The sequence below is a fragment of the Fukomys damarensis genome, unplaced genomic scaffold (genome assembly GCF_012274545.1).
Source record: "Fukomys damarensis isolate Sample0158 unplaced genomic scaffold, DMR_v1.0_HiC HiC_scaffold_25, whole genome shotgun sequence".
NCBI classification, from domain to species: Eukaryota; Metazoa; Chordata; class Mammalia; order Rodentia; family Bathyergidae; genus Fukomys; species Fukomys damarensis.
In genome coordinates, this window is record NW_022900937.1 from 34,054,286 (window position 1) to 34,072,583 (window position 18,298).

The following is an 18,298-nucleotide window of genomic DNA, read 5'->3' on the forward strand; positions in this document are numbered from 1 at the left end:
TGATGGCAGGATTATGCCAAAGATTGTACCTCACCATTCTCATGCTCGGTGGCTGCTCTGAGAGGCAGGTATGGCAAGGATAGGCTGATTAGGGCTGCATTATTGATTTTTTTGTTTCCAAGGCTGATTATTTTTCAGTTATGTCTTATTTTGGGTGGAGCTGGCTTGATATTGCCCTGCTGGCATCTTTAATTCATTTTTCCTCATTTCATTTTATTTTTTACTCTCTTGTTTAGTTTGGATCATTTCTATTGATCTTCATACACTAACTCTTTCACTAGTTCATATTCAGTTATTTTACTTTTCCATTAAAGTCATCATTTTTATAATTAGACTTTGTAATTCTAGAGTTTCCAGTGGTTATTTTTGGTAATTCCCATATTCTCTTTAAGTTTTCCTACTTATAAAGTCTTCTCTGTCATGTTTTATTTAATTCTTTAAACACAGAATTCTGCAATTCTTTGAACATTCTTTCAGCTGCTTTGCAGTTTTTGTTTGCTAAATTCAACAGTTTGGATCACTCAGTGAATTCACAGTGACTTTTTTCCCCCTTAAAGATGGTCATGGTTTCCTGCTTCTTGGATCTCTCCTAATTTTTTTATGGAATGTTTGACATTTTATATAGCAAATTATTGCAATTCTGAATTTTGACTGTTTTTCCCTGGGAGTTATCATGACAACTGTGCACTCTCTCTTTTAGGGTGACTTGTCTGGATTTAACTCCTCCTATCTCCTTTCTTTAGCTTTGTGGAAATGGTGCTATCTTTGCTCATTTCATTTTTAATTCTTGTTTTCATGCTTGGCTTCCTAGAAGTTGCTTTGAGTCTGGGTAACTTACTTTCCAGCCAGTAATTGCTCAATGTTTGTGCTAACACTCTTTGTGGCAGCAAGTGTTGGGCTCTGAACAGATGGATCAGTTGGTAGGCAGGGAGTGCGCATTCAACCTTGGGCAATTATAAGGTCTCTCAATGTTTTTCTGCTGTGTCTGCCTTTTCCTATCCTATTTTCATTATAATATCCACTGGGCTGGCAGAAGGTGAAAGCAACCTTAGGTCAGACCTTATGAATGCCTGCGCTATCTCCAAAAGTACAGTAGCTATTCACATTGAAACACTTCTGCACTCATTTGCCTTTGGTCAATTTTTAAACAACTTAAAATTGTTTATTTTTAGACTCTCCAGTTTTGTGTTTATTTTTGCAGAGAGAAGATTTTCTGATCTCTTTATGCTGACAAAACTGGAAATCCTACTCATTTTATTTTACAGAATTGGGAATTGAGCCTAGGCCCTTTGTACTGAGCTACTTCCTTAGTCATTTTCATTTTTTATTTTGAGACAAGGTCTCACTATGTAGTCAATGTTGGCCTCAAACTTACCATCTTCCTGCCTTAGCCTTCCAGAGTGCTAGAATTACAGATGTGCACCATCATGCCTAGCTCCATTCTCAATATTTATCCATTTTATAAAGTATATTTATATGAATATTTTACTTAGGATATTATTTAGGAAAAGGGTTAGAGAAAGCTGCTGTCCAGGAAAGAAAAGAAGTATCAAAGAATGCTGCAGCCTGTTTTTTCTGGCACCTTCTGATTCTTTTACTTCCCTCTGCATCATTTTTTTCCTGGCAGAGGGTACTGGAGGGTATTCAATTTTTCAATGACCTAGAAAAGGGGATGGCAAGGACCAAAGAAAAAAAGATAATCGAGACTTACATATTTTCAAAGTATAGGGTGGGTCAGGAAGTCAGTGTGTCAGAGCAGGCAAAGACAGACAAAGCCACTGGAGCTTACCATTGCTTGTTGGGTTCCTGGGAAGTGTCAGATGTCTCACAGGGCTGCGGCAATCCTATGATGATGAGGCCTTTATACTGATGAGGATCGTAGGTTGATGAGGAGGTTATGTTGAGATGAGCAAAATGTTCCTACAACAGTAGGTGGGCTAAGTTAAGCTGATAAAGAATTTGTCCCTCCCCAGGTGAGACATTTCTCTTTTTGTATGAGGAGTTGGTTCTTAAACAACTAGGATGTTCAGCTGATTTAATCTTGCCTTTGAATGTCACAGCATCATGGGACCATTGAGGCCTCAGACAGCCCTAATCATAATTTTATTGTGAAATGAATTTCCCCCAAAATTATGTAGAATGGCTCCTGAAAAGAAGGGACACACTTACACTTAGGTACAACTTTCCTAATTAATGTCACAAATCCTAGAACACACGAGTGTGTGGGGGTGCTGCAGTAAAGTGCTAGTGAACTGCAGGGTTCCTTACATCCACTGGCGTGTACCAGTCCTGACTTCTCTCAGGTGTGCAAGAGAAAACACCAGGAACCCATGTTTCAGGAAAACTTATTATGCTTTCTGCTTCAATCTTGACATGAACTGCAGTCTCAAAATTAAGGCTACAAATGCCTTTTTCTTTGGTTTTAAACCCAGTGGGTATAGCTCTATTGAGAGGCTTATGAACGTAGCATCAGTGATGTGCTTTCCAAACACCAAGGCCTGAGCACCCCGGGGTCACTTCACCTGTCTTTTCCCCCTTCTTTTCTCTTCTTTCTCATAGTGGGAGGTGTTCAGGGAGCAGGCTGCTGGGTGAGAGCTACGGACATTGAGGAAGCAGCCTCCTTACATTGCTCTCTTCCTGATGTGCGTGCATTTTCTAAGATGATCTGACTTTCTGAAGAGAGAGGATCCTTTAAATTGGCCCAATCAGTCTTCTTTCAACTCCTTGACCAACCCGTCCTGGAGACCCAATTTCCTGGTTCAGCAGGGGAATGTTTGTGCCTGGCTGGCTCTGCAGTGGCCCTGACAAAGGACAGCCACCGGCCCTGCAGGTGGTGATAATCTCTTCAGTTAAGGCAGCCAGAAGCAGCAAGCCATGGGCCTCAGCTTCTTAAATTCACAGCAACAATGCCACGGTCTCGTGGAGGGGCCTGTTGCCAACTGCTGAGGTCTCTCTCTCTCTCTCTCTCTCTCTCTCTCACTCTCTCTGGAATTTGCTTTTCATTATCAACAGTTTAACTTTGGAAGACCTCAGTTGCAGATTATTTTTTGTAAATTTTTGCTATTAGGTGACACTTTTATTCTCCACTGAAAAAAGGTGAGGACTGGCCCTTCGCCCTGTAAAAATCTTCACCTGTAGCAGTGCTTAAAAATAAAAAGAAATGTTCCAACTACTTCTATCTGCTGGGCTGGATATTTAGTTGGACTGTATAGTTTTATTTGCTTCTTTATGTGAAAAATTTGTGATGTATTCACAAGGGTTAAGTTAAAATAAAACCAAGGTATATCTTACAGAGTGAAAAAAAAAAGAAAGAAAATGGCAAGACCTATGGCTAAGTGGGAAGACAGAGCCACTGTTTAATCCCCAAGAATTATAGCAAGTGTTTGCCCATTTAATTAAAGTCAACTGAGTGTTTCTGATACATGAAATATTGAGTATCAGGAAAAAAAGGTGCATTTTATTTCAGACAGCTTCAATTCCATTTATTATGTTTCTCCCACATTTGAATAGTTTCATTTTCAACTTATACTAGAGAAGAAGTGGCTCAAGAATTGTGTTCATGAAGGCTTATCTAATTAAGCAGGACAGAGAAATCCCAGTTGGTGAGGCAAGAAAGGACTTAATGGATAAACTAGTCACCCATGTGCATGAACATTTTCGTTAGTTAGAGACAGATGTAGGATGACATTAAATGAGCTGCATAGTAGTTAAAAGGTTCAAAATGTGTCCACTTAACATACACAAAGTTTGATTTCTGTAGCACCTTTCAGCTAGGGCTCGAGGCACATTGTAAATCGTAACCAGTTAATCTTTGCAATACAGTGGGGAGGTAGGCACTTGGTAAATACCATTCTCCCTCCCTTTTATAGCGGGAAGAACTCAAGTGGAGGGAGATTAGGGATTTTCCCAAGGTCACCCAGCAAGCTAATTAGAAAGCTTGAAATAAAATGTGCTCCCTGAGTCCAGCTTTCTTTCCATTCGACCTGACTGCTTCTTCTCCTTTCTTGGCTCTCTGGGCTCCTAGCAGTGTTCCGGACACTCGGTATTAATTAGCAACTTTGGGAGCCTTTTATTTAAGGCAGTCTTAAAGACTGAGTAGGCCAGGGAGCCACCTGTGCTTTTATTGCCTAGGAAGGGTTACGCTGAAGGATTTGGTAGAGGATGAAGTATGTAAGTTGCTTTGCTTTTCAGAATTCGTGGGAACTAGTACTTCACTTGCAGCCAGGGGGTGATTGGTGAATGGTAGATGCTGAAGGATTAGCCACAATGGTCTTTGTGGTCAAAGAAGGATTCGATGAGTTACTTGTTTCTGAGTTTCTCCTGGGCTGACAAGGGACTTCCTCATCATATTTCTTGGTGCACTTGTGGGTGCCAGAGAGTCTGAGGACAAATTCTTTGAGTGCTACATCTACGATATTTCCCACCTCATTGAAAGAGGATTCTGGAGCTGTTTCAGAATGTGGCCAGGATGATGGGATTGGAGTGTTTCAAGTGAGAAGGACTTTGAGGGGGAATTACTGGCAGTGTATCTTTTAGTGTAACACATTTTCAAATCTCAACATTCATCATATACTTTGATCACTCCTCATGCTGCCTGGTTCTACCCATGAGAGCTTCTTAAGGCAGTTAAGTTCAGAGACAGGAAGTGGGGTAACAGCTGCCAGGGGCTGAGGGCTGAGCGCAGGGGCCAGTCAGTTTCATGACCGTGGTTTTCCCACTTTGCTAGATGAGACTGTCCCTTGCACAAGTGACAGTGACCAATGTGCAACGATATGAATATGCTTTGATCTCTGTACATCTTTCATTAATACGAGTTTGAACAGTATGTTAAGGTATGCTTTCAATTGACGAAAAGGAATCTCTTAAACATTCTGGTGGAGATTTTATTGTATATTTACTTGGTGAAAGTCAGTAAAGATTCCAGACAGTTAATGTGAGATTACACTTAAAATTGAATTCTTCTATGACTCAAGGATTCTCCTCCTTCCCTGGGTTCCCTTAGTTCTGTTCTCCTCTCCCACCCACCTGGCACAAGAAGGAGCTCATAGTAGGTGCTAAAAGCATTTCATTAGACCTAGAAATCACTTTCTCTTTTCCAGCGCTTCTTCAAATAAATGGGTGAGGACACTGGGCGGGTACACCATCATTTCTCGTAAAGGAGGAATTCTAATGATGAAAACCACATTTAACAATTAGGGCACGGTTTTGTCTTTCATTGTTTCTAGCTGGTTCAACTTTATTCACTGTGAAATTACAATGTAAATTAAAATGTCTGCTCCTCTTTGTTTTAGCTGAGTTAATGCTGTTCGAAATCATCTTGCAGATCTTCAGAAGTAATAGCACTTTTGCACATCATTTATGGGGGCATTTACCGCAAACTAATCTAGCTATTATCAGTGGCGGCGGCTGTAGGCTACAGACTTCTGAGGATTAAAAAAAAAAAAAGAAAGACACGCAAATCCTGCTTATTAATGGAGAGAGACTTATGGTAAAGTGACAGACATTAAGATTCATAGGATTCCTGCCCTTCTTTCACTGAACTGGCTCAGCATAGGATCCATAAATTAAATTATTTAAATGCATATTATAGAGCAGTCTCTAGGAACAGAAAGGATGGGTGTTAGCCTAATTGTACCATAGTCCAGACAAAGTTCAGAACTGCCGTGAATATAGCCAGGAACATTTAGGAGGATTTGGAATATGCTCTGGATTTTAATGTTCTTTGCTCTGAAACACACATGCTATTCCCCCCACCCTGCGCCTCTTTGCCCCACTCATTTGAAAACACTATAAACAATAGTTTTCAGTGTATTTTAAAACAGTTGACTTTTGAGGAAAAATACGGGAAAGGGAAAGCAAAGGGAGGCGTACATAGCAAAAAAGTTTACCAGGCAGTGGGCTTGAGAGAGAGGGAAGAGTTCTGGGGAGGGAGCATCCGTGGTACCACACAGCAGTGTCAGATCTACAGCAGCTGAAGGCATCCATGGTTACATTTGCTGCTAGTAAGCCCCACACAGGGGCCAGATTTCCTCATATACATCGTTTGTTTTGGATGGGAATAATATAAATATATGAAAGTGACAAAATATCCTGCCAATATAGATCTATCTGTACTCCATCCCCTCAAATAGGAGACGTTCAGCCTCACTCATCTGCTAAAAAAACACCACAGGGAAGGCCACACATTGCACCATAGTGCCTCAGTCCCTTTGCTCTCTTCCTGAGACCTATCTGCCCGTGGACTTAGGGTTGGGTCCTTGTGGATGGGAGGGGAGTAGGTGATGAGCTGCTGCGATATCTGTTGGCTTTGTACGTGTAGTAGACATTGCCTTTCAGTGGAATAACTGTTTCACCTCTGCCTTCTATTCTCTTTAAAAGCACATAGACTTCGTCATAATTTGAGAAGTACAAAACGATGTATGATTATTACTGGACTCCAAATAGCTCTTTGTCATCTATTTTGTCCCGTTAATAGTGTAGGCATCGTGATGAGGCACTTGGGATGATTTCTGATGCTTTGAAGGGGGCTTGCTGCTTGAGAAGGTTTGGAAATTGGAGTTCAGATTTTGGAGCACTGAGGGCTTGCAGGGAGTCTTCTACTTGTTTCCCAGAGTCCCCCTTGGGCCCTGATTGGCTGCTACTGGTGGATTGATGGGAGGAAGGAGGAGAAGGGTTACCTAGGGCCTCTGCACACAGTCAGTAGTGTTGTGCCCAGTTGGGATTTGTTTTATCTGAGTAGCAAAAGACCTTAAGAGTGTGCCTTCCAGCGAAGTGCTCTTGATCAGTGAGCTCGGAATATTTTATTTCTGGAAGGAAGTTAATGATCTAGGGCACTGAAAGTTTGCATAAACCCCTTTCTTGCTTCAAAGAGATGAAAATGCCTTTTTACTTCTAGTTGGAATTAGCAAATACTAATACATCACAATATCTTTTTGAGCCCTGGTGGAATATTGGCACATGACAATCAGCCACGCTGTTTTCCTGGCAGAAGTGAAAGATCTCTGGGTGGTGTGATTTGTACACACTTGAGCTTACAATGCTCTACTTCGATGCACACTTTACAAAACCATACCGGATGCTTCAGCTGGTTTTCATAAGCTAACTCTATTCAAATAATAACAGCACTTCCTCTCTTTTAAACCCAGAAAATATGTATGCTTTCAGGAAGCCCTGGAAAGTGCTTCCAGCTCGAATGTGTTTTGTATTTCCTATTAGTGCAATGGAATCCGTAGAAGAAGACAAATCCAGATGCCAGCTCCACACCATCTTCCAACTAAATTTCTGTGTTCACTGCTATTTTTAAGCAGTAGAGTCTTGGGAATCCAGCTATGTTAATTCAAAAATACAGGAATGGTATTTTTTATTTTCCATTAGACGACATTGTACTGTGGTTGGGCTCATGGATTGAAGTCTTGTTTCTCTCTTTGAAGCTGTAGGTGCAGATGGATCAGTGGCGTTTGCTTCCAGAGCTTTGACCCCAGGTTTCTTCTCCGGGTAGTTGTGATCTCCTGATGGAATGCAGGATGCATGAGGGTGGATGTTCACATGTCAAGGGCCGGAGACTTGCAGGCTCTTTTCCATGTCCAACTTCTGCATTCCGTCCCATATACTAATTCACTGACCTGACTCAATGGTATTTATTGGTACTAAGTGCCTAATAGTTTGTTGTATGTACCTGGATGGAATTAGAAAGAAAGAGCCAGGGGCTTCCTAAATTCCATGCAAAGTCTGCAGATTTCTGCCCTAGAGAACTCGAGCAAGGCAGGAAGTCCTTTCTGAGCTTTGAGGCTCACAGACCTTGCTTTGGATTCCTGATTTGTTACACTCAGTCATGTGGTCTTGATGGCTACATGCATAACTTCCCTAGACTTCAATTGTTTGTCTATAAAATGTACAATATAACAGTACTTGTTTCTATGAGACGTTGTGAGAATTCAATGGGTCAATTAAAAAAAGTGCTTCTATTGACTTACTCAACAAGTTTGGCTTGTGAACCCATTGTTTAACTGCTGAAATCCAGGAACTCCAACTTCAAGCCAGTGAAGTAAAATGTATTCTTTTCTCACTCTGCAAACTTGTGTTTCCTCTCAGATGAGGGGCTGGGAAAGAGGAACATCACGTGAGCTAACTTTCTGGGAAGGCGTGGGTGATAGATGAATAGAAGGGAAGTGGAGAAGGGTGTATAAGGATTGGGAATATTTGCAGGAAACCAAATGCAATTTTCAGTGCAACTGAGTAAGGCTGCCTGGGAAGGGGTCAAAGAGTTGACCGTGGTATAGCTGGAAAGTCAGCATCAGCCAGCATCCTAAGGTGGAGGAAGCAAAGCCCAGTGTGGCTGATGTGTGCTGAGCAGATGCAAGATGAGATAGTATAGGGATCAGTAAGAGGTGCAGCTTTTGGTAACTGCTGCAGGTGCTACTTCTGGGATTTGAGTCCAGTAGTAATGTGTGAAAAAATTAGCTATTACAAACTGTGATGCTATAATCGTGGGTGCTCCTATATCGCTGTGGTATGATGCTTTTAATTGTTTTGGGAAGATACCTGGCAGGGTCAAATGGGACCTCTAATCCTAGTTGTTTGAGGAATCTCCATACTGATTTCTATAGTGGTTGCACCATTCTGCACTCCCACCAAGAGTGGAGAAGGGTTTCTTCTTCCTCACAGCCCCACCAGCATTTGTTATTGGTTGTTTTCTTGGCCATTCCTTTTGGAGTGAGATGGAATCTTAGTGTTGTTTTCATCTGCATCTCTCAAATGACCAGTGCTGTTGAACATTTATCATGTTTTTTGTTGCTTCTACTTCTTTGTCTGAGAAATGTCTGTTCATTTCAGATGCCCATTTTCAAATTGGGTTTTTAAATTGAGGGGGGATTTTTAAAAAGTTCTTTATGTATTCTAGATAGTAGTCCTTTATCTGAGGAACAGCTGGTAAACATTTTTCCCCACATTGTAGGTTGTCTCTCAGCTCTGTTGGTGGTTTCTCTTGCAGTGCAGAAGCTTTTTAATAAGATGAGATCCCAGTTGTTGATTCTTTGTGCTAGTTCATGTGCTACTGAGGTTATGTCTATAAAGTCTTTTCCTATGCCAATGTCTTCAAGAGTCCTATGGTGTTTTTAAAAAAGTAAAATAGAGTACTACTCAGCCATAAAGATAAACGAGACATTTATAGCTAAATGGTTGCACCTTGAGGGCATACTCATGAGTGAAATAGAGCACACACATGTAAATACCAAATCATTTCTCTGGTGTGAGAAACTGAAGGTGTAAATGAGGACCAAAACGCATAATAGATATTGTGAAACAGGAAGAAAATATTCAAAGGAAAAGGCTAAAGTGGTGGTGGTGGTGAGACAGGGAAAGGAAAGAAGGGAAACAAATTGAAAGAAGGAAAAAATGGAAACAAAGCTTATGTATAAGGAGTGGAGGGGTGGAAAGGAGGACAGGAGAATGGGTAAAAATAAGAATCAAAATATATCATGCACAGGTACAAATTCTCAGTGTTGAATGTGATCATAAGGTAAACCTAAATGTACCAATAAATTAAGAAGAAAAGAATGCACATGCAAGAAGTATATTGAGGCAATGAGAGGTAATTGATGATTTACATAATTAGGGGCTGGGTAGTCCTGCAATGGCCGTCTGCAAGCTGCAGAACCAGGCAAAGCAGCAGCTGCTCAGGCCCAGAAGCTGGAAGCCTCAGCACAAGAAGGGACCAAGTCTGCAGCCCCGGTGCAATGCCAAAGGCTCCCTGGAGAGTCTCTGTTGCCAGTTTGTCTTCCAAAGCTGACGCACCTGGAATCTCATGCTCATGGGCCACAACAGCAGCCACAAACACTCAGGTGCAATAGAAGGCAACCATGCAAACCTGAGCTTCCGCCTCTGCTTCGTGTTCCATCTGGGCTCCCACCTATCGGACCCCGCCATCCCTACTCAAGATGGGTCTTCGCCCTCCATTGGCTGATACACATGTCAGTCATCTCTGAAATACCCTCGAGGACCCTCCAGGATGCGACCTTCGCTAATTTCCCAAATCCTCTCTAGCCAGTCAAGCTGACAGCCAGCCGAGATCCACCATCACAAGTGATAAGGGCAGAGACAGGGTCTACAGTCCTCCAGGAGAGAGATCATGGGTAACAGCAGCACAGTTTGAGAGAAGTGGTTCCAACCTGCAGAGTTTTGGACTGAAGCGGGATTTAAGGATGACTGACATTTTAGAGAGGTGGAAAGGACACCCTGGGGCTGCGGAAGCAGTGGAGTTGGGGGAGGAGGGGTGGATGAAAGCAATGGAAGCCAGAAGCTCATTTTGGAAGCGCGCTTAATACGGGTCCTGACTTTTAATTAAGAGTTGGGAAAAAATAGCCGTAAAACTACGTTTATCACGATTATTTAACATGATGGGTGTGGAGGCTGCTTGGTGGCCAGTGAGGAAACAGAGCACCTGCGACCTGACCACATCTGCCTGTGGAAACAAAAGAGCTTTTCCAGTACTAGCTTGGGGCTCTGTTTCTGCTTACAAATCTCGGCTTCTCTGGCTTCTTCAAACTTGTCTTCTTCATGATGGATCATGGGCAAGTACCCTTGGAAAGTGCTCTTTCAATTTTCCTCTAGTCTAAAGATAACTTGGTTCGTTTAGTTTTGTCTGTGTAGTTGTGGAAGGTCCAAACAGCTATCTAGCTCTGATGGGGTTTTACTATATTTTGCAATAATGTATTTTTATGATTTTTTAAGGGATGATTTATCTATGATGGTACAAAAGACTGTCAACGAAAATTCTCTTCAGGTTTGTACATTTTCAGATTATGTCAGATTTGATGATCGTGTAGCATTTAACCACAAAATAGCCACGGTAGACCCAGGGACTTTTTACCTCCTGCTGTCCATGTTTTTGCCCTCCCTGTGAATGCAAGAGCAACTTAGTTTGCTTCTCATGGATAGTATGTGGCAGAGGTGACATCGTGTCACTCTCTTGCTTAGTTCACATTGTATGGCGGAGGTTGTGGGATGTGACGCATGTGCCTTGGGACACCTTACATTTTGTAAGACTTCACTGCAGCCACGAGAATGAGACTTGTCTCCCTTGGTGGCTTTGGATAAGGAGGTGACATGATGTGACAGGCTGATGGAGAGCTGTTACAAGGAGCAGCGCCCAAGAAAACTGAAACTTCTGCTCGGCAGTCACACAGAAATGAATTCTTCCAGCTGCCCAGGGGTGCTTAGAAGTGGTTCTTTCATCACTTAAGCTTCTGAATGGTCTCCAATCCCAGCTGAGACCTGGGCAGCAGCCTGATAAAACCCCAGAGCAGACTTGTCTCTGCCCCACCAGATCTGTGACCTACAGAAGCTGTGAGATGTCAGATGTGTATTTGAAGCCACTAAGTTTGGGATGATTTATTATTCATCTAAGGGACTAATGAGATGTCCATTATCGACTACGACTCTGCCTTCTGTGTCTGGCTTCCACTACTTTTCCTCTTCGTGGTATTGAGCTGGGCCAATGGTCCCTTCACCTCTCTCTTTGATCTTGAGAGTTGTAGACTCTGAGTTCCCTTTGCAGCATCTCCTGGTTTTCTCTCTTCTCCATCCTTTCGTCTTGTGAAAAGTGTAACTGCCTGTTTATTCTTTGATCATTCCATTGGGAAAATAACTTGAGAGCCAGCTATGTACCAGTCATTATACTGAGCTCAGGTGCAGAGAGGACTTGGCAGGTGGCAGTCTGGAAGGTAAAGACAGTCTGGGAACAAATCAGTGTGACACACCAGGAAAGTGACCTTTTGACATTCATGCAAAATCTCATGCACATGATACAGGTGTACATCGGGGGCAGCTGGACCGGGGTCACTGCTTTTCACTGTCAGGCGGCGCCTCCTGACACACATCCCATGCTTCCTGCTTTTTCCTTTCTGCTGCCCGCACCCTCATCCACCCTCCTTTTCTCTCCAGCCTGCCTCCAGCACTTAGGTGCTAGCCAGGTAGGTGCTCCTTGAACACAGCTGAATTTGTGATCAGTGTGTTCCTGCATCTCTCAATACCTAGTGCAAGTCACTTATGGTTTTATCATGGAAAAACCCCATAATCTTGGTGTCTTACAGCTCGCAGGGAGGAAGAACTCTTTCTACTTCTCTGTCTCTCACCCCATACCACAGAAGGCAGGTGCTTGAGGAATGCTGGTGGCTTTGGGTTCATTTTCTTTAATAGAGTAAAAGTGATCACTTTCTATAATTATGAGAGCTTAAATTAATTGATAATAAAAGAATATTATTTCAAATGAGGAAATGATACACTTTTGAAGCAAGTGCAATCATGAGCAGTTTTTTTTTTTTGCATCATTCAAAGCACCAGTACAAGTGGACCATGAGTCCCACTTCATTGATTTCTCAGGTAAAAGTTCTTGTCTTTTCTCCTCAAATTTCACACAAAGCAACAGCATAGTGTCTCTGTATTTCTTATGTCACTGAGAGCACCTGAACTGTGTCTAGGCTTCATGAGAAAGATTTCTGATTTCACAGTCAAATATTCCTTTAAACTTTTTTGCTTGTTTTATCAGCTCTCCTGTTGGAAGAAATAGAAATTAGACTTGGATGGGACTTAAGGGGGTCCCCAGAAGGTTATCATTTCCTTTAAGTAGTTGGAATATTGTACTTCACAAAACTTAGAGAATGCTTCATAATTCTAGGAATTCCAGGATGAGTAGATACCACTTGTTTATAAACATTAACAAGTGCATATATTACCACATTCCTCAGTGTAATAAATGATGGTGAAAACATTATGGGATGGCTCTCTATGGAAAAAATTACCTGACAAAGTTCTACATGTTGTTTTAGACTTGCTCTGAACAAGTCCTTAATAGAAGGAAGCTTCCAAACAGACAATGAGTATTCACTAAAAAGCTCTGCAAAGCTTTACAATTAGTGATTGCAGTTTAGAATTCATCCATGAAAATCAGGAATAACACAGAATTATCCATTGCTCCTGCTTCTACTTAAGTCTATAATGATTTAATAAGAAAAGGAAAAGAAAAAATGGTATGCAGAGACTAAAATATCTGTAATGACAGTTTGTCTATGGAAATTTGCAATAATAAGGCAACCCACCACATTGTCTGAGAATGAGATCAAAATGCAAAAATCAACAATCATTGTACATAGTACTCATAACCATTATATCAAAATTTGCAATTTCAATAATATTTCTATAGTTCTAGGATTGAGTCTACCAATATGTTCAAAACCTTGATAGAGAAAAATATAGAACATTACTGAATATGGAAATTTATCCCACTTCTTTCTTAGCAAGAAAATACTTTATCTTAAATATATTAATGCTTCCTATATTAGTCTTCCAATTCTATGAAATTCTGGTAAAAATGTAAAGCATGCTTTCCATAGACTTCCATAAGCTGATCTTGAAAATTATTTGGAAGAAGAAAGAGCCAGGGGTAGGTGGACAGTGTTGAAGAATTACAGCTTTGAGGAATTTTCAATTAAAATATGATCTATTGGGCCAGGGATTTAGCTTAGTGGCACCATGACTGTCTTACAAGCTGATCGTCCTGAGTTTGATCCCTGCCACCACCAAACAAACAAACAAAAATAAAATAAAATATGATCTATTCTAATTAAAGAAGTGTTGTATTCTTATAGAAATAGAAAACAATGAGTGGAATAAAAGCTTGGAGGTAGATCTGTAATCATTTTCCAAGGGTGGCCATCACCTAGTGGCACAAATTGGATGACATAAACCAATAGGAGGGCATTGTTTCACATTCAGGAATCTAGAAGTCCAAGTTCAAGGTGTTGACAGGGCCAGCTGACCCTGAATGCTCCAGGGAACAACAGTCTTTGCCTTTTCCAGCTTTAGGTGGCTGCCGGGGATCCTAGGTGTTCCTTGGGGTATAGACACATGACCCCAACCTCTGCCTGTACCATCATGTGACCTTCTCTGTCCCAATTTTTTTCTGGTAGTGTCACTGCCCACAAGAATTAGGGTCTGTCACAAGCCATGGTGACACCTTCTCAATTTGATTATACCTGCAGAGACTGGGATGGTCTGAATGCCTCCTCCAAGATTTATGTTGGGACTTAGGTGCCACTATGATAGTAAGAGTAGCTGTATGTGAAAAGTGAGGAAACCACAAGGGCTCCACTCATGAACAGATTCATGCCCATATGAAAAGGGCTTTAGAGAAAGTGGGAAAGGTTGGAAAGCCTCTCTTGGCCTTCCACCTTCACTCATGCTCTTCCTTTCTGGAGAATCCCATAATAGGGTGCCAATTTGGAAGGAGATGCAGGCCTTCACCAAGCCTGGTGGCAGCTGAGCCTTGGACTTCCCAGACTCTGTGACTGTAAGAAATAAACAACTACTATTTATAAATTATCCAGTCATAGGTATTTTGTGATAGCAGCAAAAACTCCCTGTAGGGAAAGACCCTGGTGGTATTCAGTTCATGAACTTAATTTATTCCACAATTCTGGAAAAGATGGCCATGTTCATGCTTGTGTGATAGAAAGATGGACGTGGTTGTGTTCATCACCCAATGCAGAATTTGCAAACCAAAAAATTTTGACCACTGCTTCTGTTTGTGAACCAATTTGTTCATAAACAAAAGCATTCATGAACTGAGGTACCACTGTATTCCCAAATAAAGTCACATTTGGGGGTGCCAGAGGTTAAGATGGAACATGCCTTTTTGTGGGACACAATCCCCCTGTGGTACGGGATTATGCATGTATGGATGTGTAAAAGACTTTTCAAATACACTTTTCAAGTGAAGAATTCAGTTGTGGTCTCTGGAAACATTTAAACTTAATATCGTATATTTGTCCTTTGAGAACACTCTCCTTTTAAGTAATTTTGGGTAAAAAAATACATTTGGTTAGTAATTTCTCAGTACCAGTATGGATGAAAGCATTTCCCATAAGTAATTCACACATTGGGGATGGGGGAATGAAATAATAATAAAGAAGGGAAAAATAAACCTAAACCTTTTCACCACACCTCTGTTTATTTTATTTGGGCAGGTGTGTTTTATTTCCCTTTAGTTTCCTAGAAGAACCAGGGTAAACCTGCCTAGCACTGGAATAAATTCTCTGCAGTTATTCAGGGGAAGATCAGCCTGAATTAGTATTTATAAGGTTCAAATACAAGTCTGACTAAGTAGTGTTTTAACATGCATGCAATGATCATAGAAGTATTTAGGAAAAAATATAATTAAAATAAACCTCAAGGTTAAGCTAATTATTAGCATGTGTGGGAATCACAGGAAAATGAGTCAGAGAAAGGGCCAGTCCTGATCAATGGGGATTGCAGTGAATCTATGAAGCAGTTTTGAAAGTGTGGCCATTTTCTCCATATTGGTTCTTCCTACCCAGCAACAAGGATGTCTTTCCATTTTCTGATATTGTCTTTGATCTCTTTTTTGATTTCTTTCATTAGGGTGATTCCCAGGTATTTCATTTTTTGGATGCTATTGTGAAAGGAGTTGTTCCTCCAGTTCCTGTCAGTGAATCTGTTGTCCATATACAGGAAAGCTGTTGATTTTTGTGTGTTGGCCTCGTATCCAGCTACTCTACTGAATTTGGTTGTTATGTCTAGAAGACTTTTGGTGGAGTTGTTGGGGTCTTCTATGTAGAGTATTATGCCATCTGCAAATAATGACAGTTTAAAGTCCTCATTTCCTATCTTTGCTCCTTTTATTTCTTTTTCTTGTCTAATTGCTGTGGCTCATGTTTCCAGAACTGTATACTAAACAGGTGCAGTGATGGTGAACATCCTTGTCTTGTTCCTGATTTTAGTGTGAAAGTTTTCAGGTTTTGACCATGGAATATGATGTTGTCCATTGGTTTTTCATCACAGATTTCTTCAGCTGTGTGATGAAATTGTTAATGGTTAGCTTCTATTTTGCCTTGAAACACAAGTATAAACTACACACAAGCCTCTTTGCACATAAACACACAATGCCTTTTAAAGAGAGCTTGTTAATAGTGCAGCATTAATGTTAAACAACCCTAAACTTGTGCCCCGTTGAGGAGGTTTGTGTGACCGAGGAGTGCTAATGCCATTCAAAATATGATTAACTTTAATCGGCAAATGTATCTGTGTCTGCTCAAATCACAAGCCAAAAAATGACTGCTGTGACATATTCACCTTGTTGTGCACATTCCTTGAAAATCAGTAATGTGGTAGCTGTATAATAAAGTCAGGTACAAGCATTGGGGTAGAGGAGGCCAAATTATTATTCTATGTGGATCATATTATTATTACGCAGAAACTGAAGAAAATGGCTGGAATTCTATTTGGAGTAAAACAAAGTTGATAGTTTATTGTAAAATGAGCACAGATAACTAGTTTTCCTATACAGGTACAGAGTAATCGCATGCAGTGGTAAAACTAAAGTAAAAGTTGTTTTTAATCACAATAACAACAAAGCATAAAGTTCTAAAAAGATCATCAAAACCATTGCTATTGTGGAATTTGGTCACACTTTGCCATTGCCTTCCTAACTATTCCTTTTATTTTAGTGTGTCCTTTTTCTGCCTTCTTTTGGATCGCTTGATTATTTTTCAAATAATTTGTTTTGATCTACCTATCAGTTTTTCTCTGCACTTGTCAGGGTGCTGTATTTTTCATTACAATGCTGTCATCCCTGTGTGTGTGTGGCTTCTCTTTAACATTTTTTAATTATTCAGAAATTTGTCAGTGAGCTCTACAGGCTGTGGAAGAGCTCAGCTGGGATATAAAAATAGCATAAGCATAAATAGGAAGCCCTCTCTGCCAACGTGACAGCAGAGGAACTTGTAACAGAAACATCCCAGTTTTAAGACAGTCCAGGAGACACCTCACCTTGACTGGGGTGAGCGTTCCTTCAGGCACCACAGGACAGTGTCTGTAGAGAATAAGATTCCTCACATTTGGAAGGAATAAAATCCCAAAGCCTAAATGCTATGGAACTAGTTATATGCATCCATATATTTATATATGCACACTCACACATTTAGATTACTTTCCTGATGTTTGTTGGGAAATGCAAGATTGCTTTTCTAATTTAGATATCTTTAATAGTTAATAAAGGAGTACTGAAACGTTTATTCATAAACTTTTAAAAATCCATACTTCCTTATATAATAGCAGCAAAAGTTTATTGAATGGCCATGTTTATACTAAGGATGTTGATATGTAAAATATATTATCCAGATGCCAACTTTCATATACAACTTTTTAAAAATATTTTTATTATTTTTAATTCATTAATTCCATTGGTACATTTTAGGTATACAACATGATGACGTTCATCATTGGGAATTTGTACTTTTATATAATATATCTTGGTTCTTATTTTTTTCCACATTCCCCTGCCCTCCTGTCAACTGGAGACTGGATAAAGAAAATGTGTGGGGGTTTTTTGTAATAAAATGGAGTACTACTCAGCCATAAAGTATGAGAAACGTGGACATTTATAGCTAAATGGATGCACATTGAGGCCATATGCTTAAGCGAAATAAACAGGACACACGTGTAAATACTGAATACTTTCTCTGGTGTGAGAAACTGAAAGTGTAAAGAAGAATCAAAATATATAATAGATAATGTGAAATACATACAACTTTTGTATATTTGTTTCTGTGGATGTGTGTACAGTGGCAAGAACACATTTAATCATTAAAATACCAAGGTATGCCAGTTCTTATCATAAAGCATGCAGGCAAAAATATAGATAAGGTCCACTCTTTAAAGTGTTCAGTGGCTTGGAATGATAGTTTCCTAAGTGCTTAATACAAATTATTTTAAAATCAAGACAGAAAGCCTTAGCTCACTGTGGTGTAGGAAAAAAGAGAGTGTTCACTTTCAGAGATGACTCTTGCCTAGAATTAAAAATTTAAAAATTTTGATGTATTACAAGTACATATTGGTAAACACAATATAAAAGCTGTTCTATGACAAAATAATTTTTCATAACCAAAATATCTTTTCCTTTGCTAATCTATCTCTCAGATCATTTCCTAATAATACTACACCTTTTTTGGCATAAAACATTTTAAGTATTGACAAAATATTACACATTCTGTATAAGTTTGAACAATTTATTCCAATTTTGCAATGTTTATTATTCTTCTTGGTTCTTATTTTCAGTTTCTCCCACCAGTGAGACAATGTGATATTTACACATATGTGTTTGATTTATTTAACTTAAGAGTGTATTCTCAAGGTGCATTAATTTACCTAGAAATGTCTCAAGTTTATCCTTCTTTATGGCCAAATAGTACTCCATTGTATTTAAAAAACACATTTTTGAAAATTA